The sequence below is a fragment of the Erpetoichthys calabaricus genome, chromosome 4, assembly GCF_900747795.2.
Source record: "Erpetoichthys calabaricus chromosome 4, fErpCal1.3, whole genome shotgun sequence".
Taxonomy (NCBI): domain Eukaryota; kingdom Metazoa; phylum Chordata; class Cladistia; order Polypteriformes; family Polypteridae; genus Erpetoichthys; species Erpetoichthys calabaricus.
The window spans coordinates 303,504,276-303,513,860 of record NC_041397.2 but is presented as its reverse complement, the minus strand read 5'-3'; the positions used below and the strand labels follow the sequence as shown (position 1 = coordinate 303,513,860).

At 38.4% G+C, this 9,585-nt stretch overlaps 1 pseudogene; it reads left to right on the top strand.

Moving 5' to 3' along the window:
* Nucleotides 1-8,237: 8,237 nt before the first annotated feature.
* Nucleotides 8,238-9,264, top strand: LOC114641275 (olfactory receptor 6N2-like; annotated as a pseudogene).
* The last annotated feature ends 321 nt before the right edge of the window (nt 9,265-9,585 follow it).

The window sequence follows — 9,585 nt, the reverse complement described above, 5'->3', positions numbered from 1 at the left end:
CTCATGGAATTTAGTATATTTTAATATCCAAATCAATACAAATATCATCTTCTGTTCAGTGTTTCATTAAGAAACAATGGAAAAGGTACATGATAAAAAGACGAATGTCAGTGAATGTAAACTAGAGGCAAGGAAAAACGTACTATTTGTTGGCTTACACAGTGGTATAATAAACAAAAGCATGGTGGATACACTCTAAGGTTCAAGTTCAGAAAGTCGCACAGTGCCCAAAAGAAAAAAGAAGTGGTCAGATATTACAGTTGCTGTGAAAAGGCGAGTCGCAGCCCACCGTCTGTTTATTCTGTTTCAGACAATATTAGATAGATAGATAGATAGATAGATAGATAGATAGATAGATAGATAGATAGATAGATAGATAGATAGATAGATAGATAGATAGATAGATAGATACTTTATTAATCCCAATGGGAAATTCACATTCTTCAGCAGCAGCATACTGATACAATAAATAATATTAAATTAAAGAATGATAATAATGCAGGTGAAAAACAGACAATAACTATGTATAATGTTAAATGTTAACGTTTACCCCCCCGGATGGAATTAAAGAGTCGCATAGTTTGGGGGAGGAACGATCTCCTCAATCTGTCAGTGGAGCAGGACAGTGACAGCAGTCTGTCGCTGAAGCTGCTCTTCTGTCTGGAGATGATACTATTAAGTGGATGCAGTGGATTCTCCATAATTGATAGGAGCCTGCTGAGCGCCCTTCGCTCTGCCACAGATGTTAAACTGTCCAGCTCCATGCCAACAATAGAGCTTGCCTTCCTCACCAGTTTGTCCAGACGTGAGGCGTCTTTCCTCTTAATGTTGCCTCCCCAGCACACCAGAGGGCACTCGCCACAACTGTCTGATAGAACATCTGCAGCATCTTATTGCAGATGTTGAAGGACGCCAGCCTTCTAAGGTAGTATAACCGGCTCTGTCCTTTCTTGCACAGCGCATCAGTATTGGCAGTCCAGTCTAATTTATCATCCAGCTGCACTCCCAGATATTTATAGGTCTGCACCATCTGCACACAGTCACCTTTAATGATCACTGGGTCTATGAGGGGTCTGGGCCTCCTAAAATCCACCACCAGCTCTTTGGTTTTGCTGGTGTTCAGGTGTATGTGGTTTGAGTCGCACCATTTAACAAAGTCATTGATTAAGTCCCTATACTCCTCCTCCAACCCGTTCCTGATGCAGCCCACAATAGCAGTGTCATCAGCGAACTTTTGCACATGGCAGGACTCCGAGTTGTATTGGAAGTCCGATGTATATAGGCTGAACAGGACCGGAGAAAGTACAGTCCCCTGTGGCGCTCCTGTGTTGCTGACCACAATGTCAGACGTGCAGTTCCCAAGACGCACATACTGAGGTCTGTCTTTAAGATAATCCACGATCCATGCCACTAGGTATGAATCTAATCCCATCTCTGTCAGCTTGTCCCTAAGGAGCAGAGGTTGGATTGTGTTGAAGGCGCTAGAGAAGTCTAGAAACATAATTCTTACAGCACCACTGCCTCTGTCCAAGTGAGAGAGGGATAGGTGTAGCATATAGATGATGGCATCCTCTGCTCCCACCTTCTCCTGATATGCAAACTGCAGGGGGTCAAGGGCGTGTTGAACCTGTGGCCTAAGGTGGTGAAGCAGCAGCCTCTCCATGGTCTTCATCACATGTGATGTCAGAGCAACAGGCCGAAAGTCATTCAGCTCACTAGGACGTGATACCTTTGGGACTGGGGTGATACAAGATGTTTTCCAAAGCCTCGGGACTCTCCCCTGTTCCAGGCTCAGGTTGAAGATGCACTGTAGAGGACCCCCCAACTTCGATGCACAGACCTTCTGCAGTCGTGGCGATACTCCATCTGGACCCGCTGCTTTGCTAGCACGAAGTCTCCTCAGCTCTCTGCTCACTTGCGCTGTTGTAATTATGGGTGGGGATGTCTTTCCTATGCTGGTATCAGAAGAAGGATGTGTGGAGGGTGCAATACTCCGAGGTGAGTGTGAGAGTGGGTTAGGGTGGTCAAACCTGTTAAAGAAGTTGTTCATTTGGTTTGCTCTCTTCACGTCTCTCTCGATGGTGGTACCCCGCTTCGAGCTGCAGCCAGTGATGATTTTCATCCCATCCCACACTTCCTTCATGCTGTTATTCTGCAACTTCTGTTCCAGCTTTCTCCTGTACTGCTCCTTCGCCGCCCTGAGCTGGACTCGGAGTTCCTTCTGCACGCGCTTGAGCTCATGCTGATCACCGTCTTTAAAAGCCCTTTTCTTCTGGTTCAAAAGGCCCTTGATGTCACTTGTAATCCATGGCTTGTTGTTAGCATAGCAGCGTACTGTTCTTACTGGAACTACAATGTCCATACAGAAGTTGATGTAGTCAGTAGTGCAGTCAACAACTTCCTCAATGTTCTCACTATGAGATCCCTGCAGGATATCCCAGTCTGTAGTTCCAAAACATTCTCTCAGAGTATTCTCAGCCTCCGGAGTCCACTTCCTGAATGATCGTGTGGTTACAGGTAGGACTCTCACTTTTGGTTTATAGTGAAGCTGAAGCAGAACCAGGTTATGATCTGCTTTCCCAAGCGCAGGCAGCGGGGTGGCACTGTATGCGTCTTTAACGTTTGCATACAGTAAATCAATAGTCTTATTTCCCCGGGTGTTTTATATATTGTATTATATAAGCTGCCCCCCGTGCGATGCACAGGCAGTGATGGTACTGCTGTGCCGAGTACATCTTCGGGCACTGGATGCACACACACTTCTGCCTTGGAAACCGTTGGAAGGCCATCTGGTTGTGTGCTGTGGGACTGTTCTGGAGAGCAACAGTGGATGATGTAAGAGATGTGGCCAATGGGCAAAGGAATATAAAGGCTGTACTATGTGATATTGACCACAAACTAAATGAACTGGTAAAAAATAAATGCTGCAACTGATTACCTGTTTTTACAATCAGATAGTTACATTCAGACGAAGTTGTAATGCTGTTTGATCTGGCTGATCAGTGTCAGGGTACGGTTCATCATAGCGCATCTGTTCTGTTATATGCTTGCAAACTGCAATACACTTTCTGTGCACTATAGAGCAGCACATTAATAGAGTGGAAATGCTTTCTATTTAAATAAGCAAATTCATTCTCTGAAGGTGCCTTTATAACATAGCAACGACACAGAGCACCACAACAGACCGATTCTGTTCTCTTTACTTTGAGGTGACTCACTATCCTTAAAAGTACTACATGCCTTTTGCTGCACTAGTTGTAAAAACCTCCTGTGACTGTGCAGAGCTGCCATTTTTATAGGTTTTCCAGCTCATACTTTTGGTGATTCATCCCTGGCAGATGTAATTTGTAAACATTATGCAATCAAATCCGCATTATAGATGTGAATATAAAAAAGAAAAGTAGACTACAGACTACATAGCTTTGACGTTGTTTGCCACTAGTTTGCAAAACAAGCAGAAAAGTGCATATGCAAGGGGAACCCCGTCATGAAAATGTGCTATGTTTTGCTCCAACTTTAGCTTTTATACATCTCGAAGTGAGCGTGAAAACGGGCGTACACAACATTTTTGTGTATGCGCACTGTTTATACGTGAGGCCCCTGGTGTTTCTGCTATCTCTAATGGGTTTGTTTTGTTTTTTTTCAGCCTAATGATGGACTCTTTTTACTTGCATGTACAGCTCTTTGGACCTCATATATGCTATGGGAATGCTTTTCATGTGTTGGTATTGGATTTCTTGTCAGAGTTGAAAGGACAATGGATGCACACAAATACCGCATAGTATTGCAGGAGAACTTATTCCAGTCTGCTATGAACCTACGACTTGGGAGAAGATTCATCTTTCAACATAACAATGACCCCTAAGCATAAGGTCAAAGAGACACTAGAATGGCCCAAAAACAGAAAGGTGAATGTTTTGGAACGGCCAAGTCAAAACGCTGATCTTAATCCTATTCAGAATCTGTGGCACTGTTTGAAAACTGTTATCCTGAGGTGCCATCCCACCAACACTGAGGATCTCTAGAAATTCTGCCAAGAACAACGGGGAAGAATCACTCCATAACAATCTGCAAAACTGGAACATACTTACATACCCAAAAGAATGAAGGTTGTTATTGTAGCAAAGGCTTATTGACAAAGTATTAATGTGTAGGGCTTGAATACTTATGCAAACACAAACTTTGGAGTTTTTCCTCTTCAGTTAAATCTCTACAGAAAATGGTTTATTTTGACTTTGGAAATGCATTTTTAATTAATTGATCATTCCTCCCCCACACTATGAGACTTTTCAATTCCACCTGGGGGCGTAAACGTTAACATTATACAAAGTTATTGTCTGTTATACCTGCATTTTTGTCACTCTTTAATTTAATATTGTTATTTATCAGTATCTATAAAGAATAATAAAGTATCTATCTATCTATCTATCTATCTATCTATCTATCTATCTATCTATCTATCTATCTATCTATCTATCTATCTATCTATCTATCTTATATAGTGCCTTTCATATCTATCTATCTATCTATCTATCTATCTATCTATCTATCTATCTATCTATCTATCTATCTATCTATCTATCTATCTATCTATCTATCTATCTATCTATCTATTGTTACAGCATAAGAGTTCACATTAAAAATACTGAATGGATAAAAATGTGTACAATTCATGTGTCATGCAGAAAATTATGATGATTTTCAAGGAATCTGTACAGTTTTTAATGCAAGATGAACATATCTAATATTACAATACAATACAATACAGTTTATTTTTGTATAGCCCAAAATCACACAGGAAGTGCCGCAATGGGCTTTAACAGGCCCTGCCTCTTGACAGCCCCCCAGCCTTGACTCTCTAAGAAGACAAGGAAAAACTCCCAAAAAAACTCTTGTAGGGAAAAATGGAAGAAACCTTGGGAAAGGCAGTTCAAAGTGAGACCCCTTTCCAGGTAGGTTGGGCGTGCAGTGGGTGTCAAAAGAAGGGGGTCAATACAATACAATACACAGAACAGAACATAATAAATACTACAGTGAATCTAAAATAGGCCTTTTCTACAAAAATTTTGATATTATTGTCATATTTAAAGTAAATTTATTATTAGATCACCAATAAACAGCGTGCTGTAGAATTTAGCCTGCTGCTGCACTTTGATAAAATTATATCTATGAAAAAGAATTATTTCATATTAGTCCCCTGTAGATGATGTCCCTGAAGATCAACCGATATTCGATTCGTGAACTTGGGATCATGTGAAAACAACAAAAATGCTTAAAAGCACTAGAGATTAAAACACTGTTCACAAATACAATTAATTTTCACTGCAAAGACAAAACATAGCATGACTATTCAACAAAAGAAAGAAATACGACACATGCAATTCAAAGACTACCTTACAAAAATGATCATCTTCATGAAAATGCATTTTAGTCAACAAGGTACCTTTATTTTTTGTATGCTAATTGATAACAATATCTGAAATATAAAAAAAACAATTTTAAAGGCATTTTATAATTAAAACTTAAATATTAAAGTATTAAATAGTATTAAATAGCAGTTATTAAATACTTTCTTAGTTATTAAATACTTATAGTATTAAATAGCAGTTCACATTATACTTATTGACATGCATTATACTGATTTTCCACATTATGAATGTGCTGAGACGACATGGTGTGAATGGCACTTATTTACGTATATCTTATTTAATATCTTATTCATTATATGCAATATATTCTTTAGGTCACATTTTCATTTCTTCAGTTCACTGAAAAATATTTACAATGAGGAGTGTAGACTTTAAAACATTTTTGACTTTTGATTTTGATTTTTTGACCCAATGAACTGAATTGTCTGTTGATTGTAAGTTTTATGTATGAAAAGTAATGTATTGATTTATTCTGATGTTACTGTATCATGATATATTGAACAATGTGGTTAGAAAATTAAGCAATATTTGCATTAGATACCTGGATGTAAGTATTAGATTTATAAATATAAATATAATACTGTACATTGTATTTCTTTCTACCTAAAGCAGGCTTGGCAACTTGATGGATTTCCTTGCACTGCATTATTTTATAATCAATATATTCATTGCATGTTAAATATGAAAAATGAGATTTTTGTTAAAGCTATGTTATGTTTTATTATATGTTATGAGTTATATGAAAATAGTCTGAACTGGTTTAAAATTAAATTTATCCTTTCATTATAAATAATTACCTATCACACTGCTTGGGAATTTCCACTTTAAAATGTTCAATTACATTGGAATTCACATACAAGAATTGTACTTAACTCGTGCAATTTCAAGGTTGAACTCTATATTTCCCATTTATTGTAAGGCCTACCGTTGAGTGCCAATTATGAAAATGTTCTGTTCCATGCATCAACCAGTTAACTTGAATACACTTTTTTAGAGAAAATAAATTTTATTGTAACTCAATTTACTCAATTTCATTAGTATTTTAAAATAAGACCCTGTTTATAAGCACGCCAGGAACAAATTTACAGATTGTCACTGCACCACTTGATGTCTTAAGGAAACGACGTGTGGACTTGTAGAGCAGATCAGCGGGGTCCATTTCAGTGTGCTATGAGCTCAGGATGATCCCGCTCTGGTCTGGTGTAAATACGTTTTTACGATAACAAGATTAACTTTCAGGTTTTGTGCTGTTGCAGATGTGACCCAGAGCTGTGGACTAGTAGCGAGTGGATCAAGACCAAGACTAATGTGCAGTTATAGTGGACTTCTTGGAGTTAGAAAAAGGAGAACTTGTATACTAACAGACCACCTCTTGAGCAGATTTAACTGACTTAGTATGCCAGGTAAAGTTACAAAATGTATCCTGGACACATCAGGCAAACTGTCACAGACATAAACGAGCACAACCATGCCACTACAAAATATGGAGGCCATATATTTGGATTGAAGTATAGCATGATACTGAATCAAAGAAAGTATGTTTAACTCAGTGCCGCAGAAAAAAGACTAGTGATGCATGGAAATATGTATTTTGCTTAATATATGAAACAGAAAAAGACTGATCAACATATATTTAACCATTGATCTACAGCAAAAAGATGCAGAGCTGGTGTCCCTAATTAAGAAATTGCTTGGCCCCCAAAAGATGCTACCAGATTCAGTATTTGTCTCCTTTCCTCAGTTCCTACCAGTCTCCCTGTCCCTGCCACTGAGAAGCACTCCCATAACATGACACTGCCACCACCATGGCTTCACAATACCAAGGATGGTATTAAAGAGGTGAGGAGCAGTTCTTGGTCTTTGCCAGATCTAGTGCTTGCAGTTCTGCCCAGAGAATTCAGTTTATGGCTTATCAGACCAGATAACCTTTTCTACTCATGCTCTAAGAGTCCATGTGGGCTGTCACAGATATTTTACTTATGAGAACTTCTGTCTAGCCTGTCTTCCATTAACACCTGATTGATGGCATGTCACTGAGATGGTTGTCCTTCCTTCAGGTTCTCCCTTTTCAGCAGATGACCTCTGAAGATTTGTTAGAGTGACCACTTTGTTGGTTACCACCTTAACCAGTGCCTTTCTTGCCCGATTACTCAGTTTGGCTGAACGGCCAACTCTAGGAGGAGTCCTGGTGGTTCCATACTTTTTCCATTTCACAATTATTGAGGCCACTGTCCTCCTGAAAACACTCAAAGTCTTACAAATGGCTTCATCCACTTGCCCTGATCTATCCCTTACCACTATTTGATTGTGTAGGTCTACAGAGAGTTTCATGGACTTAGGGTTTGTTCTGACATGCAGTTTGAATTGTGGGACCTTCTATACACATGTCTCTGTGTGCCTTTCTAAACAATGTCTAATCAATTTGGTTTGCCACAGGTGGATTCCAATCAAGTTCTAGAAACATCCCAAGGAGAATTAAAGCAAACACAATGTGCCCGACCACAATTTGGAGTGCCACAGCAAAGGGTCTGAATACTTACTTCAATGAGAGATTGAGATTGAGATTTGACTTTCTGATTTTTATTAAATGTGCAAATTTTAACTTTGTCATTAGCAGTTATTGAGCACAAATGGAAAAGCAAAAAACGGCCAATTTCTCAATTTAAAATTAAATCTGCATCACAATAAAGAGTGCAGAAAGTGAATCCGCTTTATATCATGTCATGCCTTGTATCTATTTATCTAAAGATGATGAGAAAAATAAAATTTGCAATCTTTTTTAACAGGTAAACTAGAAAGAGGCAGACAATGAACCATTCCAAAGCTGCATCTTTCACAGAATTTGAAATTCTTGGATTTTCGCATCTTCAAGAGTACAAGACACCTCTCATCTTCGGATTCCTCATTTTGTTTTTAATAACACTTACTGCAAATCTGCTGATTCTGCTTTTGGTTGCGTTAGACCACAGGCTCCACACACCCATGTATTTTTTCCTTTGGAATTTATCCTTGTTAGACATATTGATTACAATAGCAATTATACCAAAACTCCTAGCAGTTCTCTTAGAAATTAATAAAACAATTTCTTTTGCCGGATGCTTTTTTCAGATGTACTTTATAATTGCAGTTGGGGCATCAGAACTGTTTTTGGTAGCTGCAATGGCTTATGACCGGTATGTTGCTATTGTGAAGCCTCTCCAATACAATGTGATTATAGACATTAAAGCATGTATCGCAATAGCAGCCATAGTGTGGTTACTGGGATTTCTCCTTCCAATAGTCTCAATAACCTTGGCATCGTATCTTCCGTTTTGTGCATCCAATAAAATCTTGCACTGTTTTTGTGATTATTCAGTTGTGATCGCCCTTACGTGTACTGATGTGACGCTTCACACCAATTTGGCACTAGGACTTGCTATTGTTGTTGTGTTCATTCCACTTCTTTTGTGCTTTGGTCTTATTACAGGATTGTAATTTCAGTTGTAAGACTTAAGGCAACCGCCAGTCGAATGAAGGCCTTCTCAATGTGCTCCTCGCATTTGCTTGTGGTGCTTACTTACTACATGTCAACTGCTTTTCTTTATATAGGTCTACAAATTGAAGGCATTTCATATAATGATCGAGTTTTTATTGGTGGTTTGATCTATTTCCTCACTCCGGTGGTAAATCCTTTAATTTATAGTTTAAGAAATGAAAAGATGAAGGAAGCAGCAAAAAAATACTTTAATGTTTATGCTCTGTTTCAACTGGGATTGCAGTCAAGTGGCTGAGGAGTTGCACTGGTATCTACAAAATTACAGGACCTAACTCATATTCTGTCCAGGCTGCCACTGTAAATGAGAACTCACTTATATATAGTAATGTGAATATATGCACAAAATTACTACAATCTTAATTTTGAACTCCAACCTACATGTGTGTTGGTTGAATTTTTTAAAAATGCATTTTCCTTCAAAATGCTGTTTATCAAAATAAGCTAAGATATGCTGAGAAATCAGAGTAATGCATAATGAGTAATGTCAAATATTGTTACAATATTTGCAAATAAACATTTAAAAAAAAACAGAAGTACTGTCAACTTTTTATATCTTCTTCAGCTATGTTACTTTATACCTACAAGAGGAATAAAAAAGCAGCATCTTTTACAACTAGTCTT